This window comes from Excalfactoria chinensis, unplaced genomic scaffold (genome assembly GCF_039878825.1).
Source record: "Excalfactoria chinensis isolate bCotChi1 unplaced genomic scaffold, bCotChi1.hap2 Scaffold_1022, whole genome shotgun sequence".
NCBI classification, from domain to species: Eukaryota; Metazoa; Chordata; class Aves; order Galliformes; family Phasianidae; genus Excalfactoria; species Excalfactoria chinensis.
In genome coordinates this window covers 13,355-33,121 of record NW_027315588.1, presented here as the reverse complement: position 1 = coordinate 33,121, position 19,767 = coordinate 13,355, and the positions used below count along the sequence as shown (strand labels likewise).

General features: G+C 40.7%; 1 pseudogene; it reads left to right on the top strand.

Annotated features, from left to right (window-relative positions):
* Window positions 1–345: 345 nt before the first annotated feature.
* Window positions 346–18,491, top strand: LOC140264789 (SNF-related serine/threonine-protein kinase-like; annotated as a pseudogene).
* Window positions 18,492–19,767: the final 1,276 nt, after the last annotated feature.

Sequence of the window (19,767 nt, the reverse complement as noted above, 5' to 3'; positions counted from 1 at the left end):
TAAGCATCATGGCCAGTGGCTATTTACAGTGACCTGTTACCTTATGAGAATGCTGAATATGAGATTTGACAGGCTTGGCTAAAGGGGGAAAAAATAGTAAGATGTTTGTAATCCATATATGGTGTTGAATTACCGAGCATATCTGACAGTGTTTTTGAATTCTGGTAGGTTCAAAACTGGATTGCAGCCAAACGCGATAGAAGTAAAACAGAAGTGAGGCAAAAAATTCTTCATCAGCTTTTTAATGATTATTTTCTTTTCCAAAACTCCCGTTTTGATGTTATGTTGCAACATTTTGGGATGGTTGGGTGTTTTGCATAGTGAGTCTGAAGATCTGAGGGTACAGGAAGCTAAAATAGCACGGTACGTAACTGCTTCCAGCATGTGGTTTTCTCCTTCCGTTTTGCTTGCATCAGTGCAGAGCTGCCCCTTCTCGTGTGCTACACTGTGTTGTGTGGCTGCCTATTTGATGAGCTGATCTGATTAGTGAAGTTGCCAGAAGGCTATTAGTTTTTCGACAGGCTTAACTTCTGCCAGGTTAGCAAACAGAGCCGTTTGCTGGCTCAGTGTTGAGCTGGTGCAGAGGAAGTGATGGGAGCTTGTGGCTTGCTGCAGAGTTCTGGGGGAAGGTGATAAGACCTGCCCTTTTTAGCAAGAAGCAAGTTTAGGTTAGATGAGCTCAGCCTAGCTCATTTGTCTTCACCTTCCGTGCAAGAGAAGCTCATTTGGCTGCAAATGACAGTCATTCATCAAGTGGCATTAACAAAGAATATTTCATGTTTTGTGCCAGTATCCAAGTGAAACTACAGAGGGGAAGCCGTTGGGGTAGACTTTGGTTACTAGCGTATCTACTAAGCCCTAACTTGAGTACAGGGATGTCTTTAGCCACCTTGCCACATTCACATGTGAACTGTTTTCACTGTATTTCAAACTGCTGTGGAGAGAGTATTTATCATAATGGAATCCATGTCCATGGGATAAGAAGCTTCATTTCATGTGCCTTACAAACTACTACTCTGATTAATTGTGCTTGGCCCATGACCAACTAACTTGGTAACCCAGTTCTGGTGGGACCTAAATGGATAGTTTTACAAGTGTGGCTAAGCAAGAGAAACCAAAAGAGTTGAAGGAATTCATTTCTTAATGCAGAACACGTAAATCAGAGTAAAGCAGACTATTCTGGATTGAGGGCAGTGATATATGTTCAGTGAAAGGTTGAGGGTGGGGGGTTTTCTGTTTGTTCATGAAGAGCATCAACAGTTTGTCTATAGTAGCTTCATGCAAACAGCAAAATCCAGGCAATTATCTTGAGAGGGAAAGTAAGTAATAGTTGCCAAACTGAATGAAAACAGAAGTGCTTTCCAATGATAAGAATAGTTACTGATGAGCATGTCTTAGTCAAATAAAGTAACATATAGAACAGACTGTTTCATCAGACAGATAAGCTAATTATGAAAATAATTTGCTAAATGCCATTTGCTATTTATGCTCTTTTTTTCTTTTTCTTTTTTTTTTTGGAGGGATAGGGGAAGGAAGAGATTTCTCTTAATTCTCTTGTCTGTGTGTTCTAATAGCCATTTTAATTGGATTTGCAGAGCTTTAAAGCAAGAACAGCCAGTTCTGCCTGTAAATGCTGACAGTGTTGTCACTGATTGCAAAAGATCTCTGCCTCGGTCTTGTGCGAGGGAGAAGGAAATCTCATTTTACACAAACTTTAGAAATCATGTTGTTACCAGACAGCGGCATCTCCGCAAAGTGGAGATGTCAGTGTGCAAGCTTATTCAAAGGCATGGGATGCTAAAGGATGGGAAAAGGGTTCAATCACTAAAAATAGAATATCTACCAAAAATATGATCTTCGTTCTTTAGCTACGCTCTTCAAATTTACAGCTTGTTCAGTGTCACCATCATCCAGACTTGATAACAGTGTGTATATAGTAGTGTAAAACCACTTGTGATGCATGAAGTTGGTACTGCTAATGCAAGGTTATTCTGTACTGTCTTGTATCTGAATTTTTTAATGCAATGGATGGCATCTTCTAAGCTTTTTGCCTGGAGAGGGTCAATGTACTTATTATCCTTCTGAAGCACAAACATATCAGTGTAACAGGCACTGCTGAAACACTGATCAGTACCATACCAGCTTTTCTCCTTCTCTGCTGTGGTTACATCGTTTTCATGAAGTGCATAAAAATCTTCCTGCAGCGTTTGTCCTATGGATTTGTACCCTTAAGCTGTGTTCTGGCTTGCCAGACAATTGTGTGAAGTTTGCTACAAATTGGAGTTTTCATTGTTTTCCACAGTCTGTGCTGTGAAGGAAACATATTTAAACTAGCAGCAATCATGCTTGGTAGCGTTGCCCTTGTGAATTATGAGTTTAGACTTACTCCTGAGCCCAGGGCAAGTTCTACTCCTATGTTCCTGTCCAGGTGAAGTAGCTCAGGATGGGTGATTATGCCTGCCTTGAAAACAGCCTTGAGATACTGCGCAGTTGTTGCCTTTGAGCATGCAAAGATGTGGATGATTATTTACATTACAATATCCACATTTAGCTCTGCGCAGAGAACTTGATATTAAAAGAAACTCAACATTCAGCATTCAGGGCTCATCTTCAGGAGGTCCCTGTGAATTCTGCTTTCTTTGCAGATGTCCTCTGAAGGGGCTGAGGCAGTGACGTTCTCTTTAATATCCTAACACAGGGATTGAATAATTGCCCATGATGCCGCCACTTGGGGCCCATTTCCATCCTTCATTGATCCCATACCTATATATACACACACACACACACATACACATTCTTATCTCAATAGAAGGTGATCTTTCCATTGTTTTTTTGCTCTTGAGTTTAGTGGCTCGTAGTGCAGGATAGTTGACATTCAGCTGTCTCTTACTCACTTCTCATTGGAATATTTACTCTAAAATATGACTAAATGCCTTTCTACAGAATATGTACATGTCTTACCAACAGACCAATATGTGCAGTGCAAGCTGCTCAGCAGTTCTGCTTCTGTTAGGAGGAGAAAAATTGCTTGTTCCCACAAAGGTCTCAAATAAGCAACTTTATTAAGGGCACTCAATTTCTGTAGCTAAATGCAAGTGTGTCTATTGCCAAAGGAGTATAGATTTTTAGCTTATGATCACAAGTTCATGTAGCACATATAAAATGTGACAAGTGTCTTGACTTGCAACAGCTGGCGAATGTTTGGGCAAGCCTCTAATACTGAAGTTCTTATATCACAAAAATAAAGCTTTCTGAAATCCATGGCGCTTGTTTTAGGATTAAGTGGTGAACTTCAGAAAGCAATAAATGCCTAATGAGACGAAGCCCAGCTCAGTGGTTAAGCTGATGAATGTGGGTATGGTTTGTGCAGCGTACAAACTTGAGCAGAACAGATGCTTGAGTGCCCTGTGTTTAAGGCAGGCATAGCACAAGCAGCTAATGACGTCGTTTGGTTTCCATGGCAGTGACTTCATGTTATGTAAGGAAGTTGCGTATACACAGCCCTGGTTGTCATGGCTCTGGGAATCCTGCTCCAGCAGTCCTTTTCCTGAGCAACAGTATTTACTGGCTTTAAAAGCAATGAAATGTCCTCTGGTGCAGTTGGCTAGCTAATGTTTTTAGAGGCTAACCTTTCATTTAATTCAGGGCATAACAACAAGACAGTAGCGCCCAGTGTAAATGATAAATTGCCTCTGAAGGTCTTTGCTGTGCTTTTGAAAGAGACCCAGATTTTGGCTACTGCAGCACAGTGAGAGTACCGTGTGCTTTCTTTCAGTATACTAATAGGAAGTTATATGTGTACGTGTGTTAAAGGCATGCAGCACCCCAGGCCTAAATCCTTCTTTTGTACCAGTTTTCTGGAGAGGGTAAATGGGATAACATTTGGAGAAGAGAGAAGTAAGGCAGCTCGATGAAGCTTACTTTACTAAGAACAGTAGAAAACTATGTAAGAAATAAATAAATGTTTGTATCAGCTCATCTGCAGTTGGGTTCCTGTAACCCTTCTCTTCCCTGTGTTCTTTGGTTAGGATACTCAGATCTGAAGCTGGGAGTTCCAGGTTGTGAAAAGGAGATAGCAGACATACGTTGATTCCTTGGCCCAAGCCGAGGAACTGTGCTTCCAAAAAAAAAACCTGCTCATTTATTTGGTTCAGTTATTGCAATAGTGAAAAATACTGTGTGAAGTCTGATTTTTCTGGAGTCTTATTCTGCTTTCAGCTCCATGCTGGTGCAGCCCCTTTGTGAACCAGCACCATTCTGTGGCTTCTAATTGCTTTTGCATGTATTTCTGCAACTTTCTAATAACGTGTGGGGAATAAGGTCTTTCAGGCTGGGTTTTGTTCTGTGTTGGCCCAAGTTAAGAGCATATACTTCTTATAATGAAGGCAACCTTTATGGTGTGTCTTTTGAAAGCGTGTGATGTAAAGAAAAAATTCTGTACCTGAAAACTGAGGAGTTAATTTTCTTCCCCTTTCCTCAGTTATTAGCTGGTTTAATAGAAGGTGTTCTTTCTGGAAACCTTGCTTTGCTGAGGTGTCAGGCTCTTATTTCACTTCAGCCACAACATCTTTCTAATGTGGCTGCCTTGGTAAAGTTGATGCCTCTGACAAATCAGACGGCTGGGTTAAGATCAGGGTGCGTTGCCTGCTCTGCAAGTGGAAGTGGTCTCCCTGGCAGAAGGAACAAATCTGCTTTTAGTATACCTGCAGTGCGAGCAGAAATCAGCAATAGCAGGGTACAGCATTAGAATGGGCAGCAGGTAATAATTATTAATTCTACATGGTGGTACTCAGTCAGTTGAGTTCAAATGATCTCTAACTTCCTTAAGATCCAGGGAACGGACAAGTTGAAATACGTAATAGAGTAACTCTGATGACAGCAACAGAAAACAATATGGCAGAGAACGTTGCTGTTGTGTGGGGAAACGTTAATATGCTGTAAACAGACTCTATAATAAAATAACCTCTAATTCAGATCCTAGTAATGTCTGGAAGACAACAGCTCCTCAAAGATGTAGCTAAATGGTAGCGTTTTGGAAACAGCCTTTGCCAAAACATGGCAAAGTGGGGGACCAGGAGCCCATATCTCTAATAGAAGGAAGCATTTCCATTCTTACCTAAAATTTATGTTGTATAACGGTGTGATGTTGTAATAACAAGGTACCTATTACACCACTTACTTTGTTTGGGATCGCATGCAGCAGTTATCTAAACATGTGGAATAGTTTGAGATAGCACTGAATAGTCCAGTTCTTCACAAAGCATTTTAGTGCTTCCCTTGCTCTTGAGAGGTTTCTGTGTTTCAAACGAACGTGCTTTGAAACCTAGTTCTGTGTTTCCTGTTTTCTGTCAGTTTTACACCACTTCCTTCACACTTGAAATCATCCTTTTCACACTGGTGTGAGGAGAAAAATATAACGGTGACTTTATAGCAGAGAGAGAACCTTGTGCTGGTTCAAATGGAGCGTTCAAGTTCAGCATGTTCATGCTGTCACTGCTATTACGGTTCTTGCTGTACCGCTTTATGCTTTTCTTGAATAAGCACCTGCCTTGTGCTGTTCTAGATGGGCAACAGGAACGTGTTGATGCAATGAGGTATTTAACGTGCTGAGTTTGGTTTAGGCCTCCCTCCACCTGCTGTTAGCACTCCTTCTCATTGTTGTGACTAATGATTACTGTGATTGAGTTGGTCTTTTAATAAGGCCTAAAGAACACTCCCTGAAATACTGAGTGGCAAAAGACAGTGAGATTGGCCAGCACTCTTATTTTTACAGTCAGAAAAGAATATGAATTAAACTTGAGCATCAATCTGTTACTCAAGCTCTGTAGTCTGAGCTCAAGTCACTTCTAAATAGGACAAGAGCTGCCAGAAGATTCACTAAATCACACTGTCAGTGTTTCTTAGTGAAAGAATGAAAACCCTTAATATCCTCCCAGCTATGCTTAGTGAGGCTACAACAACATGTATGCTTCCCATTGCCTCTCTGATATGGTAACAACGTGCAGTAGACCAGAAAGACAGCCTTATTAAAGATGTTGCCCCATTCTTTAAAGTGTTTGGTTGTAGTTGCTTGTGGCGTTTCAAAGAAGTAACTGCATCTAGATAAACCAATGTAGAGAACAGGCTAGGACATCTTATTTGAGAGACTGCCGATGGAGGGACAAGGACAGAACTCTCGAATACGTCTTACTACCTCTGCAGCCATCTGGGCACTTTGCTCTGCTTCTTTAGCTGAGCAGATACTTTCTGTAATGTGATGCTGGAGGGTCTGTAAAGGTGACCCCAAGGTGGTGTTTGGCATGGCTTAAGGTCTGTGCAAAAATAAGGAAGGAACACATCAAGTCTTCCCACATGGAGATTAGAATTATTCAGGCACGTGCTATTTCATTGCATTCTCTTCTTCCTAGTTATTAGTATACTTTTGGATCTGCTTAAGCATGTCTAAACTTCCTGACACCAGAGTCATTGCAGTAGCCGTGAGTATAGATGCAGTGAAGTTCTATGGCCACAGCTGTAAGAATAGGTTGTATGCAAAAGCTATGCAGTTGCTTCTGCACGTGGCCACTTCTTGGCCGCATCAGATGAGTGTCTGATGAGGCGAACAAAGTATGTATGTGTTAGGAAAAAGTTTTGTCTGTAGTACGTGAGAATGAGAGATCATTGCTAACCCAGTGTCCTTCACTGAGAGCATCAAGTACCTTAGATAATATGACTAGATCAAGCAGAAGGTTTTAAGCACCATTTTTAGTTCATAGCTTTTTTCTTCCATACAGGTAGTGCCTTTTCATTAACACAAAACACATCATACAGTGTAGCAAGGGCTGTGGGAAAGACCCATGAGTATGAGGTGCTAAATACAGAAGCTAGTGAAAGAAAGATAGAAAATTCTCAATTATATGATTAATAATTGCTCTTATTTGTTAATAAAAATCGTGTATGGAGTATAAACTCTACAGACTCACGGAATCACCAAGGTTGGAAAAGACCTCTAAGATCACCCAGTCCAGTCATCCACCTATCACCAATATTTCTCACTGAACCACAGGCGCCTTGGTACAGCCTCTATGCGCTTATTTCTTTGCATATAGAGAATGAGTTGAGTTCTGCTTCTAGTCTTTCTGATTCTTCACAAGTACCCGTATGTATGTGTTTTAGTTTTCCACAAGTTACTTAAACGGTATTTATCACATATCCTTCCAAACCAAAATTGTAGGAATATATATATCCAATAAAAGCCAACCACACAGCTGGTGTGTAGGGTGCTGTGTCACTGTTCTGTGCGCTAAGCAGAACATGGATTAGATGTTGCTGTCTAAGGGAGAATACCCAGGGATGTTCAGTATGTACTCACTGCAGCTGGGCCGCTTGGAAGTTGGCTGGAGTTTCCTCTGTGTGTGGCTTCATGGAACTTTAATTGTTGTCTCACTGCTATTTTTGTCCTCTTCTTGGGACTCTTCTGGTATTTTAAGCTCGATTTCTTGGAATCCTCCGTTCTAGCTTTTTGCATGCTCATTTTTAATTTATGGTTTAATTATTTCACTCTCCTCTTCAGTATTTTTCTTCTTTTTTTTTTTTTTAATTGTTATTTTTTGCTTAAATTTAGTCAACGTAATCTTATTACTGCAAACATAATTCATCTGTAATTATGGATGCTCCGTGGTGCCTCCTGAAACGCTTCCTGCTGGAAAGAGACAGCAGGCATTTTACTGGGGGGCACTGAACAGAGTATTGACAATACAACACGGATTGTATTGCAAAACAGAGTCCTTAGGGTAGGTTAGAAATTGAGGAAGGGCACTGACATACAGAAGATGGCTGTTAATAGAAATGCATGGAGGTGCGTATTCCATCTGCCTGCAGAAATGAGGTTTTGATACCTGTTGCATGGTGGGAGATGTCTAATGCACCAGAGGCTTTTGGATCCTTTCAGACTCGGCAGGAGGATGCAGGCATCCTTACAATAGCCAAGGTGTACCCTCAGGTAAAATTGCCTCAGTCTTGTGAGGCTTTTTTCAATCTCAGCATTCCAAACTTTGCGGCTTCCTGACATCAGGCTAGCAAAGTAGAAAAGCACTTACTGACATTGCAGTGTCAATGAAGTTGAATTTGCAGGTCTCCGTGGCTCAGTGTGCTGGCCTCGAAGTGCTGGGCACGTACAGGATCGAGGCCCTAAAGTAGCATAATAGAAATCAAATAATTGTAGGAGTTAATAGCATACACTTAGTACAAATTAGACCTCTGAAGGAAATTACCCCGTAGCGTGCCTTTTTCTCTCTCAGCTAAACCATATGAAGAATGTGTTGTAACTATCCAAATGAATAATTGTGCTAGGGATGAATGTGTGTGATTTACATTCTTAAACAAAACCGTAGCCGTCCTTCAGCTTTAAATGCACGTCGAGTATTTGTGCAGGCTGCAGAAAGCCAGCTGCACTTGGGCAGCTAACTGTGTGGTTCCCTCACAGCTCCTCCTGGGCAGAGCTGTGTGCTCTGCTTCCCATGGCTGCTGCCAGCTGCTCTTCCCTCACTAGCTTTCTACTTCTTCGCTTACCTCGGTTCCTCTGCTTGCTCAATGTGGATCAATGAATTGCTGGGGTATGATGCCCAAAACTGCTGCTGAAATTCCCATAGCGTGGAGTTGTATCTGAAGTTGAAGAGCATTCTAAATATATGGTGCATATTTGATTTGATTTTTTTCCCGTTGCTTAAATTTCAGGCAGCGTGCCATCTTTCTCTAAGTCTGCATTTCCTGTATTGAATGAAGTCAGATTTCAGAAATGTTTTCTTCTAGGCAGGCTTCATGAAGAACTGAAGTAGATTTTAGCCTTTCCAGTAAGTAGGAACTAAACAAAGTGCTTTGTACCTACAAGTGCTTCTTTTTCACCCAACGTTTGTCATTTCATTGGGCAGTCTAAGTGACTGGATTATCTTCAGCTTTAAACGATGCTTTGCTGTCAAAGATGTGGTGTGTCTCAGACTGTTACATATCTTTGAAGTATTGAATTCTGTTTTTTTTTTTCCTCTCATAAGCTATAAAAACTGTCCATCTGTGGAACTGCTATATTTTGTACTTCAGTGCAATTGCAAGCTCTGTAAGTAATGCTGATAATCGAGAGTACAGGAGTAAACTCAAGATGCATCTCAATAGTACTTCAGTTTTGATGGTAATAATGTCTTCTTTTTCAACAATTACTTTAAAACATGAATTATCTATTTACAGATATATGGAGTTTGGGGGTCATCCTCTTTATGTTGGTATGTGGACAACCACCATTTCAAGAAGCAAATGACAGCGAAACTCTGACTATGATAATGGACTGCAAGTACACGGTGCCACCCCATGTGTCCAAAGAATGTAAAGAGTAAGTAGAGTACCCCAAGAAAGCACTCATAGAAGTGGATTCTCACTACCTCTGAGAGTCCTCATGACAGTTTATTGGTGTGGAAATATCCTTTGCCAACTACTAAAATACATTGCCTATTGTGTATTCTTCCTTAGTTCTGAGTATTTCCTCGTGTCGACTGAGTATCTCGGACAGCAGTGTAGCATCCTTTTGTTTCCTATACCTGTTCTTAGTAAAGGTTAATCCTGTGATATTTTTTTTGCTATTAGGCTTTTCCCACATGTTTGTGAAATCGTATCTTACTTTATTCACCTGTCAACTATTTCATAAATGAATAGTGAAGATGTTCAGGGCTTGGCTGGCTTTAGCCACCATTCTTGCTGGACAAATCACAAGGTGTTGCTCAGAGTACTTTGTGGCAGGAGCAAAAAGGGTAACGATCCCTCTAGATTTCAGTTCAAAATACAAGGTGTCAAAACCCAAGAACATCACAGCAAGCTTTGCTCATCTCCTACTGAAATGGAAACTCCAACATCTTAGGCAATCACGGGAGAAAAGTCATCTATGTGCAAATGCCATATGCTGCTTGGAAATCATGACTCATTCTGATGTGATGCTTTTCTGCAGGACTCGCTGCTGCTTTTTTATTTTTTTATATGCTCCAATATTGGCCCATACAGTAAAGATGAATTAATGAGATCATCAGTCCTTTAATATGTGTCAGAGCCGTAAGACTAGAGGAACATCCAAGATTCTTTTCCTTGACAGAGAAAAATTTGTTATAACTGTGATCAAAATGACCATTACTCTCTTAACTTGTTATCTGTGCAGTCCATGGATGCATAACACAATGCGATAACAGGTTTTCATGTCTTATCTAGTATTTCTGGTATCAGGGAAAAGCTCCTATTGGGGCTCTCAGCAACTTGAAGAGGTTTGCACATGAGAGTAGGTTTAAATACAATATGGGAAGAGGTTAAAAGCTCCTATTAGCAAATTCTGTCAGGATAAATCTCATGAGATGTTGCATGTGGTGCTTGGGCCATGAAATTCCAGTTTTTTGGATCATTTTGTTTAATATACTGGCTAATGTTAATATGTTTAAAGGCCCAAATAGTTCTGTTTTCTGCACGTGGCACATCTGTGATGTATTGCCAGTTACCTAAGTGCTCTGAAGGTTAGGTTTACTTGGGGAAATGGCTCTGAGACTGCCAAAACCATCTGCCTTAAGTGAAAACATTCTTGATGTTTTGGGATGCATAAGCAAGCCTGAAGCAGGAGGCACCTGTGTTGAGTTTGTGATACACTTTACTACCTTACTGCTGGTGTTTTACTACGGGCATTAAAAAGAGTCGGATGAATTGCATAGTTTGTTTTCTGTCTGTTCTAATAGTAATACAAGTGACATCTCACCTGGATAACTTCCCAGTAAAGACAGAGTCCACACAGATGACTGTCATCTTTTTCTGTTTACTTCAGGAATGTCTGTGCTGCCCAGCCAGCACTTGCAAATGTTCAGCATCAACCTGTTACTAGGTTTGTTACTTCATCCCAGATGTTGTTTTTAAGGGTGAAAGAGATCACTGTCTTTTCACAGGTACAGAAGAATCCAGCGTCTTATAGGCGGTCTCGGAAGAAAACATTTCTGCTTATCTTGCCATTCCCCAATTTTGTTGACAGCAGCAATAGTAGAAAATTATATTTCTGTTATTGTACAGACCAGCCTGTAGGCCATCTGTCACAGCTGCCATGTAAACCTATTAAAGAAAACCAAACAGTAAATCAGATGTTAGGAATCTAAGCATAGCAAATGAAAACTGTTGTGTTTATGATATTTGTAGTTTTTAATAAACAAATAGTTTCAGCTCAGCAATGTTTGGAATGTCTTTGAGAGTAATTTCTCAGCACGCTGCTTACATAGAGACTTCTGAGAACTTATTTGGGTTGACAGCAAAGTTCTTTCCAGTGCTGCTGTTAGAGTGGTTGTCTTTTAAACATGTAAGTGCATTTTGTTTAGATCTGTTTTTTATTCACAGTCTGATTACACGGATGTTGCAGAGGGATCCGAAGCGAAGGGCGTCCTTGGAAGAGATTGAAAACCATGCGTGGCTCCAAGGGGTTGACCCTTCTCCTGCAACAAAGTACAACATTCCTCTCGTGTCATACAAAAATCTGTCCGAGGAGGAACACAACAGTATAATACAGCGTATGGTTCTTGGCGACATTGCAGACCGAGATACTATAGTGGAGTAAGTTCTCAGTCTCCTATGGAAAGTTCATTTTGTGCCCTTGTATGAGATTAAAGGCTGCCACGGTAACCTGGGTGTTTCGGCGTTTAAATATCAAGCCATTCAGTTATCAAACAAAGTGTTATAATCATGCTGTCTGAGAGGATTCTAGGATGAGAAGTACTGACACAGATCCAGCCCCAGGCAAAACTTCAAGGAAGTGTTTTGGAACGGTGTTTGTTTCCTGCAGCAGTTTGCAATCTTGAGCAAATTTGCTTTGAAATCCATGCTTTGACTTGTGCTGTGTATTTGTACTAGTTATGCCTGTCTGCATGCATATGTAGAGGTGATAAATTCCAACATTTTTCCTTTAGTACGATTCCATATAGATGGATCTTTGTAATTCAAAGTACTGTTTCTTGTATCTGTATAATGCAAAATCGTCATTGCCACTGAATGAGCGCACTAGAAAGCTGTGTAGTTTATTCTAACAGATTAAAACCCCCAAATCTTTACAATATTCAATACATTGAAAGAGGGTGTAGCATTTTTTCTCTATTTGTTCATGTTTGACCTGGAAAAAACTCTTAAAACCTTAACACTGAGGATGGGGGGGGAAGGAGGGGAATAAAGGATATAATAAAACAGCAGGGTCACTACTTAAGTTTTTAGCTGCTGGTGTCCTTTATGTTGGGATTATAGTTTTATTGTGAAGTTAATGTGACAGCTGTAAGATAGTGGAAGCTTTTCATCTGGTTGCTACATAAATGGGTATTAGAACTTCATGTATATGCCAATGGGGAAGCCTACTGCTGGTGCATAATGTTAATGAAAGGAAGTTTTATTGCTTCAAGTACGGTCAACAAAGGGAGAATTAATTTCTTTTTGAACAATACTCTCAAAATATCCTCGTGCACCTACAGCGAGTTGAGTAGACCTGTTGGCTCTTTATTTTTAGGAAGGCCAAGACACAGTCGTCAAGGTACCAAAAAGACACAGTTGTGCTTTCCAGGTGCTGTTCCTACTGTAAGAAATGCAGCAAGATTTGCAAACCACACGTCCATTTTTTAGGAGCCATTGATGTATGGTTTATTTTGTGTTCTGTTCTTTCCGCAGGGCATTGGAAACTAACAAATACAATCACATCACTGCCACCTACTTCTTATTGGCTGAAAGGATCCTGCGAGAAAAGCAGGAGAAAGAAATTCAGACCAGGTCTGCAAGCCCCAGCAACATCAAAGCGCAGTTCAGGTAAGAATTGGAGAAGCTAAGTTTCTTTTTCCTTTTTCCTTTTTCCTTTTTCCTTTTTCCTTTTTCCTTTTTCCTTTTTCCTTTTTCCTTTTTCCTTTTTCCTTTTCCCTTTTCCCTTTTCCCTTTTCCCTTTTCCCTTTTCCCTTTTCCCTTTTCCCTTTTCCCTTTTCCCTTTTCCCTTTTCCCTTTTCCCTTTTCCCTTTTCCCTTTTCCCTTTTCCCTTTTCCCTTTTCCCTTTTCCCTTTTCCCTTTTCCCTTTTCCCTTTTCCCTTTTCCCTTTTCCCTTTTCCCTTTTCCCTTTTCCCTTTTCCCTTTTCCCTTTTCCCTTTTCCCTTTTTCCTTTTTCCGATTTCTTGTCTTATTGAGTTGTTCAAGTAGTCTTTAAAAAGCTGCAACGTGCTTATTTACTGCCAGTGTCACGTGGGTTCAAATGAAGTGCTGCGGGCACTTGAGAAGCCGTTCTTGAATCAGTTACCAACATTCTCAGTTTCTGCTGTTTTTCGAAAATGAGAGAAGAATTTGAAGTCTGTATCTGAGGCAGCAGGTTTTCATGCCTGCTGGGAGCAGACATGTTCATTGACCGGCAGATCCTCATAGAAGGTTTGTGTAATAGCCATGGAAAAAATCAGTTGTGTTATCCTTACACGTGATGGGGAATGAATTACTTACGGATGAGAAATCACTCTGAACTTGATGTTAAGGTGTAGTTTTTAGCTTTTGGTTTTGATGGGCAGAACACTCTGTAAGTCGGGATTAGAGCAGACTTGTTCAGGTTGTTCTGTTCTTTTTAATGTAGGTAGTTTGATATGGCTGTTACGTAAGGAAAATGGTTGAAAACTTCAGTCATCCATTTAAAATTACTGCCATAGAATTCATAGGTTGACAAAAGTTATTAAAGCACCTTGGAGTTTTCAAAGCTTCAGCTTGTTGACAGGCAATAAAGCAAAGGGAGGAGAGGAGAATTCTCCATGTAATTAGTATTGATGCATTCAACCAGTCCACTTGCTGTGCAACCCACTATCAAAGCATCACATTTTCAGTTTCAGAAGCATGTGCTTAAGTAGTGAATGGTTTCCAGTTGCACACTGGTACTGGGGCATACAAATTTTGAACAGTTATGTTTCTCAAATGCTTTCCTTTTAGTTTTCTGAGTGTTAGCATACAGCAAGACATCTGCTGCTGTTAAGAAAAATCATTATTGGCCTGTCTTGGCAATCTTTCCAGTGAAGATGCAGGTGGTACTGAGGCTTTTCCATTAATTTCTGTCCTCTGACCTCCAGGCTTTTCAGAAAGTTGCCTTTAAGGCTTGGGTAAGATGTTATTGGTAACCACTGTTAGCTGTAATAGCAGTTGTTGGTAGCTCATCTATTAGTGAGAGAAGAACACTAAATGCTTCAGTTGCTGCTTACCTTCAGGTTTGTTAATGTAGCAAAGAAGACAAGGTCATTCATGCCAGAGGGCTTTTTGTGCAACTTGCATGCAGTGAAAGCCATGTAATAAGAGTGAAAGAAGAGCACGAATACCGTGATTCCCTTCTGCTGCATATCCATATTTTACTCAAATTCAATCTTTAAAAGCAAAAGAGTGCTTGTTACAAAGTAAAGGTAAGCACAGTGGAAAACAGGTTCTAGACGCATCATCTGCCTTGACTGTTACTTTGGACTTAGGCTGAGATTTTTGAGGACTGAAATAAATCACTTCTGAATATCCTTCCTTCTACCTGAATAATGAGTTGTTTCAGAATCTTACGGTGGTTATTATCAACATATTTGTCGTCTGGAGATGAGACTGTGTGTTACAGTGGACTGAAATCTAGTTGCTGCACATAAGGGTCATCTCTCTATGTCCACTCACGTAAGAAACATTATCTTACGTGGCATGGTGACAAGTGCTTTACAAGAATTATTGTTGCAAGCCAATACAGGTTTTAATCTGCAGAAACTTAAATGGTCTAAGGCTTTGTGTTACAGAGCTTACCTCTTTTCAAGGTCAGTACTATATGCCTTTTGCTCAGCACTTCTCTCTATCCTCTTACATCCATCGATCTCTTTTACAAGAAATCCAATTAGAACATCAAATGTGTCCAATAGTAAGTATTAGTTATAAAACAAATTAGAGGAAAACTTCAGAGTTCAAATGAGTTCTAAACCTACAAAGTCTGCTTTTAAATTGTTAGTTTTTTTTCTTTGTATCAGCATTGCTTTTTCTGTAAAGCAACTGCTCCAGTTAGATGAGGAACTGGGACACATAGATTTATTGAATCTGAGTCCTGGTACGATTTTATAACGTTGAACAGAGTAGTTAAAAGTCTGTGCTAACAGAGTGAATTTCCTTTGCATGACAAGTAGATCCACATAAATTGATCAACTCTTTTATTAGTTTCAGGTAGCATTCAAGTTACTCCTTTGCTCAATGATAGTTCTAAATTGAAAGTATCTAGGGTGATCTTATGGTAAGAACAACAGTGATGCATTAATTTCATTTTGACAGTTTAGAAGATGTAAAAGTTAAACACGAATCACTCACAATTTGGAGTTTTCCTTCTGGCCCGCTCACCTTGGACCTACTGGGCACAATATGGAGGAAGACAGGGAGATAAATGTGGGCTACTATGTGAGATATGCATAGTACTGGAGGCTTACCGATGTGATACCCATCTACAAGAAGGGCTGCAAGGAGGATCTGGGGAACTACAGGCCTGTCAGCCTGATCTTGGTACTGAGGATAGTTATGGAGCAGATCATTGTGGGTGAGATCACACGGGGCATGTGCGTGATGTCCAGGACATCAGGCCCAGCCAGCAGCTGACTGATTTCTATGACTGGGTGACTGGACTGGTAGACAAGGGAAAGGCCATTGATGTAGTTTACCTAGACTTCAGCAAAGCCTTTGACACGGTCTCTCACAGTATTCTCCTGGGGAAACTGGCTGTCTGTGGCCTGGACAGGTATACCCTTCTTTGGGTAAGGAACTGGCTAGAGGGCCATGCCCAGAGGGTGGCGGTTAATGGAATTAAGTCTAACTGGCAACCCATTATGCTCCAGGACAGGGGTCTGTGTAGCTTCTCATAAGGGTTGGACTACATAGGTTTACACAGACCTGGGGGCTGCTGGGCGGTGGCTGCCAGGTGCTGTTGTTACAGGCATCCTGGGGGATTTTCTTATCACCAGTTTGTGAAGTGAAGCTGAAGGCTGCACCTCAAAGCAAAATCTGCAGTTAGGGTTGGTGGATTTTAATGTTGGCTTTAAGAAAGCAGTTTTCTCCAAAGTTGATACCTTTGGGAGGGCAGTTCTGAGTTCTGGCACCCAAGCAGTTGGGCATCTCACACTTGAGGATCCTTTTCTATCCAGCAGTTACAGTGGGAGCATTGAGCAAATGCAGTTCTAATACAGATGTGTCTGTTAACTCTAAACACTTGAACACTAGTGAGAATAGGCCAGAGTCACACCTGATATGAAACTTTTCTGCTTCCTTTAGGCTTTCCAGCCATACTTTGGTTCTTATATGGGCTGGAGAGTTTTCTTCTGGTGGCACGCCCCAAAATATGGTTGGCATTGTCTTGTTACATCACCCATACGTGAGCGGAAGTCTCTTTCCACTGCTTCTCGTCTGCTGTGGTAGGTTATTTTAGCTAATGCAAAATCACATGATGAGGAAAAAAGTTTCTTTTAACTTCAGGATAACTTTTTGAGAAGATAGAAGAAAATCCTTATTCTGTACAAGAAATGTGCAGCTTACGCCCCATCAGCATTAAGGTGGTGCTTTTGGATCAGTCTTTCAAAATAACAAGGTAGAGGGGAAGGACTGTCAGTCTTTGTTCTTAATTTATTGTATATATGATGGAAAAACTACACTGTGTCTCCTACATGTAAAGTGAAATATAAATCATTAGGCACCAGCTTAGACACTGAAGTAAAAAAGACATCAACTACTGATGGTAAACCTGATTTCCTCTCAACTGTCACTTCTTGGATTACATTTTGAGATTAACGCTTGGCAGACATTCATACAGTTTGAACTTTGATTGTTCTGGTTTCTTTAGCAATCTGAATCCTGAATTCATGCAGCTGCAGTATTCCTGTTGTTGAGGTCAGGTCTAATAAGTGAACCTTGAACCATACGATTAAAATAAAAGGTGATTTCATGGAACAGAGCTTAGTCTGAGTGAAACATACTGAAATAGGAGAATGTTCCTTCTGACTCAGCTTTTCAGCCTCACTTGTGTTGATTTTAACCTGTTTTTTGTAGTAAGAATACTTTGGGGAAAAAAAATAACAAAAGCTTAAGTATATTCCAGACCACTTTTATTCACCTCGTACCCGAACCACCTTGCATCTCTCCCTCCATGGCACTGGCGTTTCTATGCCTGCTTCAGATTATTGGAAATGCAATTATTTAAAGCGTTGTATTGCTTTAGATGAACTTTTATCTTTTATATTTACGTAGGCAATCGTGGCCGACAAAAATCGATGTCCCCCAGGATCTGGAGGATGACCTTACAGCTTTGCTTCCTCTCTCCCATGCAACTGTTCCCAGTCTCCAGCTCGCACGGCAGAAAACGTTCTCAATGGTCACAGAAGCAAGGCTGCAGGTGAGTCGGCAAAGGAAAGAAGAGATCCCTGAGTTAGCTGGGCCGGCACTCTCTGTAGTTCCATCGGTGAGCTTGAAACCACTACGAGTGGCCGGAAGTGGCTTGTTCAGAGTCAGAAGAAGATGAAGAGGAGGATGAAGAAGACAAGAAGCCTATTTCTCTTTCTACTCAAGTTGTTCTGCGCCGTAAGCCTTCAGTTACAAACCGTCTTACTTCGCGAAAGAGCGCACCAGTCCTCAATCAGATCTTTGAGGAAGGAGAGTCGGATGATGAGTTTGACATGGACGAGAACTTACCCCACAAAGCTGAGCAGGTTAAAAATGAACATCGCTTCACCTAGCACGGTGCACAAGCGCTACCACAGGAGGAAAAGCCAGGGCCGAGGCTCTAGTTGCAGTAGCTCAGAAACAAGCGATGATGACTCGGAAGCAGGAGGCGCCTCGATAAAGATAGGGGTTTACTTACTCTTGGCACAGGCGGGATAGCAGCGAGGGGCCACCAGGCAGCCAAGGAGATGGTGGTGGACAAAGCAAACCAAGTAATGGAACGGAGGAGTCGACAAAACGAGCCCGGGTGATAATAACAAAGGTGGGGGAAGTCCCTCCAGCAACTCCAGCGGCAGCACCAACAACACTTCAGGTTCCACTCGTAGATGCGCCGGGTCTGGGAACTCAATGCAGTTATCGTCTAGAAGTGCCGGGGATCTGGTTGAAAGCTGAAGTTAATGAGGCCTTTGCCTGGGTTCTCAGATTCACGGCAGCACTAAATACATTATTGATCCTCAGAACAATCTGACGTTTTCTAGTGTGAAAGTACAGGAGAAATCATCGTGGAAAATGTGTATAAGTTCCAGTGGAAGTGCCAACCCAGGCTTCTGCGTTGGGCAGCCTGAAGTTCTTTTCTGCACCAGATGTCAGACACGGCAAATGAATTGGAACGAATAAAGAACAGGAACTTGAAAAATAACGTGCTACAACTACCTCTCTGTGAAAAGACCATTTCTGTGAATATTCAGCGGAACCCAAAGGAGGTCCTGCTGTGTACCTCCAGTCAAACCAGTTGTTGTCATGTCATTTGACAGCAGACCTGACTTTAACAGCTTGATCTATTCGACCGGCATCTTTCTTCCTGTTCGGAGCTGTCAACACCTTGTCACTGAAACCCTTTTGTTGTCTTAAGATTTTAAGTGGGCTTTGAGCAGTTATTTATTACGTTTTAACTTTGTGTTTGCTCGATGATATGACAATGCATGGTCTTTGCATGCTGCTAGCCATTATGTTTTTCTTTTTTCAACAAAACAAATTTTATTGTGTAGTTTTTACGTTTATAATTTTACTCTGGAAGATCTGGATTAAATTAAAATGACGATCCGGATCCCAATGTAAATGGAGCACTTAGAAGTTTTCACGTTCTGCACTTAAACTAGAGAGAGAGAGAGAGAGAGAAGCTTTTGTTTGCTTGTGAAATGTTAATTTCTTGTTCTGACCTTCTGTGCTATCTAAAATCTGTGATATTGTGGCATACTTCTATGTGTCTGAAACAGAACCAAAGCAATAATGTTTTGATGCTGAAAACTCTTCAGGGAGCTTTCAGATGTTCCAAGGCTTGTACAAAGCAAAGATGCACTGAAAATTAGCGATCTTGAAATATGATTTTAAACCCACACCTATTTGTCTTATGTTATGAAATGGGTAAAGTTGTAGCTCAAAGATCAAAGTGAAAAGAATCTTGTTGGTTTGGGTGGTTTTTTTTGTGTTTTAAAGAAGCAAGTAGATTTGTAAGGCAGCTTTTTTTTTTTTTTTCCCATAGAAATATGTTAATATTTCAAGCAGACAATCTTTTTTTAATATAACAAAGGTAAATTATTAAGTCTACTTCTGAGTTTTTACGTGCTAACTGAACAATAAAGTATTTGTATGAATTACTTTCGTTATTAGTATATCACGACGCTTAATATGTTAGGTTTTTACCTTGTGAGCCTTCCTCCCTGTCTCCATCTCCCCGCCTCCTGGAGGTTTCAAAAGGCAATAAGGGATGGAAGAGCTTTCAATTGGACTCAAGGTGACAAAGTTCCCATCATTTGCATTTTCTCAATGATCAAATCAGACTCTTGTAGGACTTAAAATACTGCTGTGCGCCCATACGTATGCCCATCATTTTTCCCTCAGTAATCGTGCTTTTTGTTGATACCAGTAAAAATAGCCTATAGGAAAGTATTTATTTTACAACTGTTTGCCTTTCTGTTGGTTTCTCATAGCCACGGCGAGGTCTTGTAGAGTATTTGCGTACCAGTGAGGTACGTTTGACAAGATAAGTTAACTAACTTGTGGAATTTTATTCTCTAGATTAAAAAT